Source organism: Chiloscyllium plagiosum, unplaced genomic scaffold, assembly GCF_037043375.1.
Source record: "Chiloscyllium plagiosum isolate Xiang-an unplaced genomic scaffold, Cpla_swu_hap1 HiC_scaffold_30, whole genome shotgun sequence".
Classification (NCBI taxonomy): Eukaryota; Metazoa; Chordata; class Chondrichthyes; order Orectolobiformes; family Hemiscylliidae; genus Chiloscyllium; species Chiloscyllium plagiosum.
In genome coordinates, this window is record NW_028270168.1 from 30,192,640 (window position 1) to 30,204,357 (window position 11,718).

Sequence of the window (11,718 nt, forward strand, 5' to 3'; positions counted from 1 at the left end):
AGCAAGAATGCAAAATTTCAAAGGGAAAACAATTTATACTGTATGAGTAAAAGGATGCTTATTGGCCAGCAAGTGGATTCTGATTGGTCCATGCATTGCCATGGCGAGTATACTAGGGAGGAATTTTCAGCAAAGTGTCAGTTAAGATTCAAAATGGGGTTGAGTCTTGTTGGTCAAAGTGTTGCCTTAGGGAATGAACCAGGGAACAGGTAACTCCCTAATCCTCTTAGCTGAGAAAGGCTCAATGTCTCAATATGTCCTTTCTGTTTGCAGGAGCAGGGATCTGCATATCAATATATAAAGCTTCTAGCAAATGGGAATGAGTCACATTGCAAGTCCAACTGATAAACAAGATTAAGAAGCATTGTAATTTTTTTGTATTTTTGATTTTGGACAGAACTTTCATTATTCAACATTTCTCACTTGCTGTGAACAAATGCTTTTTTCCTTTAATACAACCAAAACCATTCCTCCTAACTTTTGTTACATGGCATGTAATTTCTTCTGCCTTCACAACTCTCCTTTTTCTCCCTTCTTCCTCCTCCTAATCCTTTGATGGCATGACACCCATGACATTTCTATCTTTCTTCAGTTCTGAAGAAGAATCATATTTGATACAAAACATGAACATTGTTTGTTTCTTCACAGATGCTGCCAGATGTGCTGAGTATTACCAGTTTTCTGTTTTCATTTCAGATTTCCAGTACCTACAGTATTTTCCTTACAATTTCTTTTAAATTTTTATAGTATGTCAAACAGCCTGTTGATCATAATAGATTTCATCTTCATCATCAGTTGGGCTTGTGTGTTACTAATGAACAAGTGGACAATCTGGCATGCCTTTTCTAAGGTAAACTATCTTCCCATTATATGATATTTCTGTGTAAATAAATGAAATGGATTTTAATATTACTATTTTAATTTGTATACTAAGAACTAAACCAGAAGTGCACAATTCCCAAAATGTATTCCCAAGTTAAATTATTGTGCTAACTTTTGGTCACCACATTAGATTACTAGATTAGATTAGATTACTTACAGTGTGGAAACAGGCCCTTCAACCCAACAAGTCCACACCGACCCGCCGAAGCGCAACCCACCCAGACCCATTCCCCTACATTTACCCCTTCACCTAACACTACGGGCAATTTAGCATGGCCAATTCACCTAACCTGCACATTTTTGTACTGTGGGAGGAAACCGGAGCACCCGGAAAAAACCTATGCAGACACGGGGAGAATGTGCAAACTCCACACAGCCAGTTGCCTGAGGCGGAAATTGAACCCGGGTCTCTGCCGCTGTGAGGCAGCAATGCTAACCACTGTGCCATTGTGTCGTCCACATTGATGGTTATGTTCCAACTTAAATGATTCAAACAACCTTGCCCAATTTTAGGGGTATTTCTGTCCAACTGACTGCATAATGTGATATTAAAAGCAATGTGCAGGAAACAATAGAAGAAACAATGATGTGTTTAAAGTGAGCATGTTTTAATAAAGATGACTATTTTATTTTATGTACTATGAATTAAACCAGAAGTGCACAATTCTTTCATCACTGGCTGGAATTTTATATACTGCATTCAAAAATTAGGGCCCAAAGATTCTGTCATTCAGCATCCATTTTTCAGGCTTTAAATGACCTCTTAAGTCTCCATGTGGTCTACAGGATGTGCAACTTCATTTGTTCTGGAAGTAGACTGCTCTCTATATTTGTGGTGGTGAAATAATCAGTAGATATTTCTCATGCCCTGCAACAACCCCTCCCCAACCAACCCAATGGACACTGATCTACCCCTACACCATGGCAGCTGTTGTGTCTCTCCCCACTAGAGGCTGCCTCCCAAACCATCATCCCACATTGTCAGTCCCTTTTCTCACGTACTCATCAGCAGCTGCAGTAAATGCTTATTGTTCCTTGCAGCCTGCTTTCTTCACATTATCACATAATTGAAGCCAATGATTAATTACTGCTCCCACTGATTGACCAAGAGTGGACATAACCAAATTTTTAAACTCATGTGTGTCTCCAAAATGTAGATTAGCAAGGAAATAATGTCTAATTGTCTTATAGATTTTTTTTTGTCTGGCTTACATGTGTTTAGAGATCCAGATAATCAGCAACAACATTTAATAATTTTATCATGCCTTTCTAGGAATGGTGGTATATATTACTGAGTATCTTCTGCATTGTGGAAATGCTGTATGTAATATTTGCAGAGGCTAATGAGTTCTTAACATTAAGGAATAAGATGCGAAAGTGGAAGCTTTGGAGGAAAAGTCATATATTACAAGACCATATTTATTGCCATCCTCATTGGCCCCAGGTAAAGAAATTAATTGGATGAAGAAGGTATCATGTCTGTACTTAGTATTTCCTGTCGTGATTAACACTCAAGCCTATTAGATAGATTGCGTTTAAGAAATTATTTTATGATACAAAGGTTGGGCTGCATTTAATTGCAGTTCCAAATGTTTCATTGCAACTGATTTAAAAATTGAAAAAACTATTCAAGAGATGAAAGGTGTATATAGAGATATACAGCAACCAAGGGAACTAAATTTTATTATTTGGAGATAATCTTCAGTTTATTTTTCCTCTACTGGAAACCCAAGTTTAAGGTCTACCTACAAATGTAAGAGGTTTGAAAAGATGATTCAGTCAAGCCTTAGAAGCATAACCCCTATAATACACAATAGTAATTTCTGTTTTACACCAACATTGTCTTAGTCTCCCCATAGCCACTCCCAATAACTCATACTGGGATATGATGACTAGGGAATTGGAATTAATCCAAATGTCATTCTTGCCTATAAGCAAAGACAATAAATGCTGGCAGACTTGTACAGAGTAATCAAGTTTGATGGTTTGTTATGCACCAGGCCAAGCACTCAAAGTATATCAAAGAGATAGCTTAAACTCTAACTTTTATCTTATTTGCCTTATTTTATATATATGGCACTGCATTCTAGATGTGATTCAACTGGTCACAGTACTCATCTTTAAGCAAAACACACTTAATTCTTATCCTACAATTAAAATGCAAACAAAAGAAAGAAGAATTGGTATAACTTTAACTCTATTGGAAAACTTAACAGAAAATAGATAATTTAACTATAAACAGCAACTATTTCAATTTAGTAACATACCATAAACCATTGGTAAAGGTAAAGTCGGTAAAGCAGATTTTCTCGCATGTGATTCTGGCAGCAGAGAGAGAATCTTAGCTCTTAGCTGTCGCAGAGAGAGAGAATGTTATAGCAGCTTCCACAACTAGCTTCAAAACCCTAAATGCTGAAAACTAAACTAATACCCTGGTTCTGTGGAAGCCTGCCTCCACCCATTCATGCTGCTGCTATTGTTCCAACTTTTCAAAAAATCCCAAGGCCTCACAAGCTGTCCAATTTATTGGCTTGGAAGAGACAACTTTGCATCTATGGCTCAAAATATCTCTTCAAAAAAACCAGGACAAAATGCACCTCTTAAAACCATAGTATCATAATATTGTCATATATATGCTTTTCAATCGCAAGTCCTGAATAATAACCAAGATTGGGATTCTTGCTGTTTTTGGTTCTTTCCTTAGCTCAGTTGAAGTGAAGACAATTATAATACCTATATCACTGCCCCATTAATATTCTATTCATTTTCAAAGAATCAAGAATAATAACTTTGATCATGGTGTGGTTTGTACGATTCACTAAACCAAGTACTGAGTTGACTATATGAATCATGCAGGTTCTCCTATTTGGGATCCCAGCATGTCTAATTTCCTCTTCTTCTTTTCCCTCCTTGACATTCATTCCTCATAACTTGTCTTCTTTGCCGAAGCATCTTTGTCCCTTACATTTCTGTAAAAGGCCTTGGGAGGATTTTTTTCATTAAAGGTACTAACTGTATTTCAGAAACCAACACCATGAGCCAATATTGAAGAATACAATAAAGAAGTACCCTGCGCTACCACAAATGAAAGCAAAATACTGTGGATGATGGAAATTTGAAGTGAAAACATAAAGTGCTAAAAATATTGTATCCTGCTCTGTTACCTTGATGCAATCATAGAATGATATGCCTGTAAAGCACCTAAGACAACACTTTTCACTGTACTTGGATACACGTGACAATAATAAATCAAATCAAATCAGTTTTGGCAGTGTAGTGATTGTGATGAGATCACCGAGGTGGACCTCATAGAATTTCAATTCCCTGATTGGAACTGTTAACCTGGTTCAGTCAGGGAGCCCTGGCTAGCAGGAGTGTCAGAGGTTCTGTTCAGTCTGAGAGCTGGCTCTGAGGCAGCCGAATCAATATCAAGTACTATGCACGTGTAAATAAAGGGTGACTTGGTGACATGATACTGGTCTCCATGGAGTTATTTCAGTGGCGATGAGATAAAAAGTATGCTCCTGAAAAATTTCACTCACAATAGTCACCTTTAGGTTAGTGTAAGCATTCCTGCATCATGCTGTTGTTTGGGAAACATGACTCGTTTGAAGCAGCCAATAGAAAACTGGGCCAAATATGTGGAAAGAATGTATAATTTCTTCTAGGTAAATGACATTGAGACAGATGAAAAACAATGAGTAACTCTCCTGACAGCTTGTGGACCCACAGCTTTTTCAGTTATTAGGAGCCAATGTTTCCTGAGGCACCAGCTACTAAAGCCTTTCAAGAGTTTGTGGATTTAGTTAAGGAATATCATGATCCAAACCTTTCTCTAATTCTGAGATGCTATCAATTTTACTTGTCATTTCAAGAACTGTGGAATCCATTTCAGGATTTTTGATGAGGTTAAGATGACTGGCAGAGGCATGTGACTTTAAGCCTTAATGAGATACTAGGATACCGTTTGGTATATGGAATTAATGATGTAACCATGTAAAAGCACCTAGCTGAAACCAAACTGGACTTTAAACAGACACTACAACTGGCTTTGTCATTAGAAAATGTAGCAAGTGGAGTATATGAGTTACAGGACATGCAATAGAAGTGGACACCCTTGCCAAGCTGACTGAGCTTGGGGGACACCACTTGAAGTGAAGGCAATTGCATAGCCTCACTCAGGACATACCCTGAACATTGGGACCCAATGTCAGTCCACAGTAAAAACTAAGACAAGGGCAAATGGTGAACATTTTCTTCAGGATCTGGGCTACAAGCCATTATGCTTGCTGCTGGTATGATTAGATTAGATTACCTACAGTATGGAAACAGGCCCTTTGACCCTCCGAAGAGGAACCCACCCAGATCCATTCCCCTACTCTATATTTATCCCTGACTAATGCACCTAATACTATGGGCAATTTAGCATGGCCAATTCACCTGACCTGCACATCTTTGGATTGTGGGAGGAAATTGGAGCACCCAGAGGAAACCCACGCAGACATGGGGAGAACTTGCAAACTCCACACAAATAGTCACTCAAGGCATAATCGAACCTGGGTCCCTGGTGCTGTGAGGCAGCAGTTCTAACCACTGAACCACCGTGCTGCCCTGGTGTACTGCCAACTTCGGTTCTGGTCTTCTATGCGGATTCAAGACAGAAAAAGAGTCCCAGTAACTAAATTAAGTAAGAGAACTCAAACTGGTATCCAGGAGAGTGCACATCCTGGAAAGCACACCTACATCTGACCTGGAACAGTTAAATTGCTGAGCAACATTCAACTCAGAACTAATCAAAATAAAATCAAAATAAATGACTGGTGAAATTGTCACCCAGTTCTAAAAGAGGCTGATACCATCGCAGATGTAACAATGATTGCTGACCCAGTCTTTAACAAAATTCATTCTGGACTCCAAGTCTTAAGTTTATGTAAAACCGTAGCTAGATAGAGAACCTAATCCAGGAGATTCTTTACAGATTAAGGGTACAACTTTGGTTCTGGTCTTGTATCTGAGAAGCAGCTGGTTCAGTTCTGATTGTCGTAAAAAGCTCAGGCCTTTTACCAACTGAGCAGACGAAGTTGGTAGAGAAAGATTTACCTTGATTGGTTCAACATTTCTCAATTAGAAAATGGCTGCCTGACTGAATTCCTATTTAAATACCCAGAGATGTTTCAGGAAGTATTTTTTAGGGACTATCAAAGGAGCCAAGGCCACATTGCATGTTGACCAGGAATTAATTCCACGATTCTGAAACACCCGTCCAGTGCCATTCACAAATCTGGACATGATTGCAGTTGCAGTCAGATGAGGATTCCCAGAAGTATGCTAGAATTAATACCCATAATAATAATATATGAGACTGCCTTTTGGAGTGTCATCAGCCTGTGCCATTTTGCACCAGGGGACAATAGAGGACATTTTACAAGGTCTACCTCAGCTCACCATTTATCTGAATAACATGCCAATAACAGGAAAGACCAATAAAGAGCACCGAGAGAACTTGGACATAGTATCTCCAAGGCTGGCATACACCATAGAAGGGAGAATATATGTGTTCCAGGCAACACATGTGACCTACTTGGGCTACAAGACAAGGCCGGGTTACACCTGTTGGAAGAAAAAAATGAAGTCGATCAAAGGTGTAACATCTGTACCAGTGCTTCGTTCTTTCTTTGGATTCGCGAATTATTACTGAAAGTTCATACAGAACTTGGCTTCAATCTTGGCACCCATACAGCTGCTATTGAAAAAGGGTCAGCCTTAGAGATGGTCTCAAAACCAAGACATAGGCTTTAAGGAATTGAAGGAGCAGCCATCATTGTATAATCATTGCACTATGTTCCCAAGTGAGATCGGTGCTGACATGCAATGTCTTCTCGTTGGTATCAGGGTAGTGTTGGCTCACAGATGGCCCAATGGAGGGGTAGCCCAGTAGTGTGTGCTTCCAGGACTTTTGCTGATGCAGAATGCAAATACGCCCAGCTAGAAAAGGAAGGTTTGGCAGTCATCTTTGGTGAGAGACAGTTCCACCAATACCTATATGGATGTAAATTTGTAATAGTAACAAACCACAAACCCTGCTAGGGTTACTCAAAGAGGATAAGTCTATGCCACAAATAGCATCAGATTGAACTTAGCAGTGGGCTATTATTCTAAGTGCATGCAGTTACAAGCTGGAGAACTGTCCAGGAGGTCAAGAAGCAAGTGTGGATGCATTGAGCTGCCTCCCACTGGCAGAAACACCACCAGTGGTGCTGCCACTGGAAGAGTCCATTCTGGATTTAAACTATCTGGACACACTTCCATTACCACTGACAATATCAGACTGTGGACACAAAAATTTGGTCCTGGCACAGCTAAAACACCTGGTGTAATGGGAGAAACAAAAGCCGCCATCACAACCCAGAATTGAAACCTTTCTGAATCTGGCAAGACCAGATTACTGTAGAGGATGGCATTTTATTCAAGGGACAAAGAGTGATTGTCCCAAGCAAAGGTCACTGCCACGTATGACTGAACTCTACCAAGGTCATCCAGGGGTGTCCAAAATGAAGATGCTGGTGAGGCGTTATATCTGGTGTCTAGGATTGGATGCAGACATAGCTGCATTGGTGTGGCAATGCCCAGAGTGCAAATAAGGACAAAAACTACCACCAGCAGCTTCTCCACATTCATGGCAATGGCGGGGTAAACTCTGGACTTGGTTCCACATTGCTCCCATGTTCTTAGTCATTTTGGATGCTCACTTAAAGTGAGTTCATTCTTCAAACAGAGGGATGACAATAGAAAAGCTGTAAGTATCTTTTTATGATAAATGGGTTCCCAGAAGTGTCAGTCACAGACAACCAGCCATCACTTACCAGAGGGAATTTGAGTATTTCCTAAAGTTGAATGGCATTTGGCATATAAGGACAGTTCCATTCCATCCATCATCTAACCATATGGCAGAAACAGCAGTCCAACCTTTGAAGGCAGGCTTAAAGAAACAGCCTACAGTTTCATTTGATACCAAAGGGACCATCCCTCATGCAAGTACAGAGATAGTTCCAACAGAGTTGCTATAGGGGAGAAAACTGTGCATCAGGTTAAACCTGCTTTTCGTGGATCTTCATGGGGAAGGTGAGGTGGATTCTGGGTAATCCAAGATGGAGGATGAGAAAAATTTCTGGCTGTAACAGCTGTTCCCTTTTTGAGGTATTTTAGGTGCTGGAGGTGATTTCTTCGAATTTCAGGAGCAGCAAATAAAAAGTCAAAACAACAGCAGTTTTACAGGGGAGAAGAACAGACAAAGGAAGCACATGGTGAGGACAGTGCAGGAGAGAGAGAGAGAGAGAGAAAAAGAGAACCTGCACAGTTACTACCTTTGCTGTTTTGAATTCAGGTATCACTGGACATTGGAGTGCGTTTGGGAAAATTAACAAACAGTGAAATTCACAACTAATCTTGGAGGAAACTGTTTGGGCAAAGTTCACAGCACAGAATCAGATAAGTTAATCATTGTTTTAAGTGTGTCCAACAGAAAGGCTGCAGTCGTGAGTAGATGGGTTCTTTCTGGATTATATGTTTTTGGAGATATGTCTCTTGATTAAATTTAAAATATAAGCCGTAACTATTAATTTAGCCTGGGGCAGTGTTTTATAAAGGAGTAAGACAGTGTTATGTTCTGTGTCCGTAGATTGTGAAGGAGCAAAAATGGCCTTTAGTACAGTGACATGTATTTCTTGTCAAATGTGGGAGTTTATAGAGAGCTCAAGCATTACTGCGGATTATATCTGCCATAAATGCTGTTGGATGTGAATGTTATCAGATCGAATGGATCAGTTGGAGAGACAGTTAGAAGCAATGAGGAATTTGCAACAGCAACAGTATGTGATGGATGGCCGATATAGGAAGGGGGGAAAGTCTCAGATACAGTCACATAGATGGGTTAACTCTCAGAAAGGTAAGAGAGGTAGGCACCTAGTGCAGGAGTCTTTTGTGGATATACCCATTTCAAACAGGTGTGCTGTTTTGGAAAATGTAGGGGGTGATGGATTCTCAGGGGAACGTAGCACGAACAACCAAGTTTCTGGTATTGAGACTGGCTCTAATGCAACGAGGGATATGTTGGCTTCCAAGAGATCAATTGTGTTAGGGGATTCTGTAGTCCAAAGTACAGACAGACGTTCTGTGGCCAGCAGCGAAAAGCAGAATGGTGTGTTGCTTCCCTGGTGCCAGGATCAAGGATGTCTCAGGGTGCAGAATGTTCTCATGGGGGAGAGGGGCAGCAAAAGGTCATTGTCCACATTGGAACCAATGACATAGGAAGGGAACAGGTTGAGATTCTGAAGGGAGATTACAGAGAGTTAGGCAGAAATTTAAAAAGGAGGTCCTCGAGAGTAGTAATATCTGGATTACTCCCAGTGCTACAAGCTAGTGAGGGCAGGAATAGAAGGATAGAGCAGATGAATACATGGCTGAGGAGCTGATGTATGGGAGAAGGATTCACATTTTTGGATCATTGGAATCTTATTTGGGGTAGAAGTGACCTGTATAAGAAGGACGGATTGCACCTAAATTGGAAGGGGACTAATATACTGGCAGGGAAATTTGCCAGAGCTGCTCGGGAGGATTTAAAGTAGTAGGGTGAAGGGGTGGGACCCAGGGAGATAGTGAGGAAAGAGATCAATCTGAGACGGGTACAGTTGAGAACAAAAGCGAGTCAAACAGTCAGGGCAAGCAGGGACAAGGTAGGACTAATAAATTAAACTGCATTTATTTCAATGCAAGGGGCCTAACAGGGAAGGCAAATGAACTCAGGGCATGGTTAGGAACATGGGACTGGGATCTCATAGCAATTACGGAAACATGGCTCAGGGATGGACAGAACTGTCAGCTTAATGTTCCAGGATACAAATGCTACAGGAAGGTTAGAAAGGGAGGCAAGAGAAGGTGGGGGAGGGGTGGCATTTTTGATAAGGGATAGCATTACAGCTGTGCTGAAGGAGGATATTCCCGGAAATACATGCAGGGAAGCTATTTGGGTGGAACTGAGAAATAAGAAAGGGATGATCACCTTATTGGGATTGTATTATAGACCCCCTAATAGTCAGAGGGAAATTGAGAAAAAAACTTGTAAGGAGATCTCAGCTATCTGTAAGAATAATACGGTGGTTATGGTAGGGGATTTTAACCTTTCAAACATAGACTGGGACTGCCACAGTGTTAAAGGTTTAGATGGAGAGGAATTTGTTAAGTGCATGCAAGACAATTTTCTGATTCAGTATGTGGATATACCTACTAGAGAAGGTGCAAAACTTGACCTACTCTTGGGAAATAAGGCAGGACAGGTGACTGAGGTGTCAGTGGGGGAGCACTTTGGGGCAAGCGACCATAATTCTATTAGATTTAAAATAGTGATGGAAAAGGATAGACCAGATCTAAAAGTTGAAGTTCTGAATTGGAGAAAGGCCAATTTGGACAGTATTAGGCAAGAACTTTCAAAAGCTGATCTGGGGCAGATGTTTGCAGGTAAAGGGACGGCTGGAAAATGGGAAATGAGATAACGAGAATCCAGAGAAAGTATATTCCTGTCAGGAGAAAAGGAAAGGCTGATAGGTATAGGGAATGCTGGATGACTAAAGAAATTGAGAGATTGTTTAAGAAAAAGAAGGAAGCATATGTAAGATATAGACAGGATAGATCGAGTGAATCCTTAGAAGAGTATAAAGGAAGTAGGAGTAAACTTAAGAGAGAAGTCAGGAGGACAAAAAGGGGACATGAGATAGCTTTGACAAATAGAGTTAAGGAGAATCCAAAGGGGTTTTACAAATACATTAAGGTCAAAAGGGTAACTAGGGAGAGAATAGGGGCCCTCAAAGATCAGCGAGGTGGCCTTTGTGTGTAGCCGAAGAAAATGGGGAAGATACTAAATGAGTATTTTGCATCAGTGTTTAAGGTGGAAAAGGATATGAAAGATATAGACTGTAGGGAAATAGATGGTGACATCTTGCAAAATGTCCAGGTTACAGAGCAGCACGTGTTGGATCTCTTGAAATGCATAAAAGTGGATAAATCCCCAGGACCTGATCAGGTGTACCCGAGAACTCTGTGGGAAGCTAGAGAAGTGATTGCTGGGACTCTTGCTGAGATAGTTGTATCATCAATAGTCACAGGTGAGGTGCCGGAAGACTGGAGGTTGGCAAACATGGTTCCACTGTTTAAGAAGGGTAGTAAGGACAAGCCAGGGAACTATAGACCGGTGAGCCTGACCTCAGTGGTGGGCAAGTTGTTGGAGGGAATCCTGAGGGACAGGATTTACATGTATTTGGAAATGCAAGGACTGATTAGTGATAGTCAACATGGCTTTTGTGGGAAATCATGTCTCACAAACTTGATTGAGTTTTTTGAAGAAATAACAAAGAGGATTGATGAGGGCAGAGCAGTAGATGTGATCTATATGGACTTCAGTAAGGCATTCGACAAGGTTCCCCATGGGAGACTGATTAGCAAGGTTAGATCTCATGGAAAACAGGGAGAATTAGCCATTTGGATACAGAACTGGCTCAAAGGTAGAAGACAGGGTGGTGGTGGAGGGTTTTATTTCAGACTGGAAGCCTGTGACCAGTGGAGTGCCACAAGGATCGGTGCAGGGTCCTCTACTTTTTGTAATTTACATAAATGATTTGGATGCGAGCATAAGAGGTACAGTTAGTAAGTTTGCAGATGACACCAAAATTGGAGGTGTAGTGGACAGCGAAGAGGGTTACCTCAGATTACAACAGGATCTTGATCAGATGGGCCAATGGGCTGAGAAGTGGCAGATGGAGTTTAATTCAGATAAATGCGAGGTGC

The 11,718-nt window shown here is 40.8% G+C and overlaps 1 long non-coding RNA gene across 1 annotated transcript; it reads left to right on the top strand.

The window, feature by feature from the left end:
- Positions 1 to 697: 697 nt before the first annotated feature.
- LOC122563432 (uncharacterized) lies at positions 698 to 4,349 on the top strand. Its single transcript, XR_006315603.2, has 3 exons — positions 698 to 850; positions 2,156 to 2,326; positions 3,906 to 4,349. It is a non-coding gene; the product is annotated as an uncharacterized LOC122563432 (long non-coding RNA).
- The last annotated feature ends 7,369 nt before the right edge of the window (positions 4,350 to 11,718 follow it).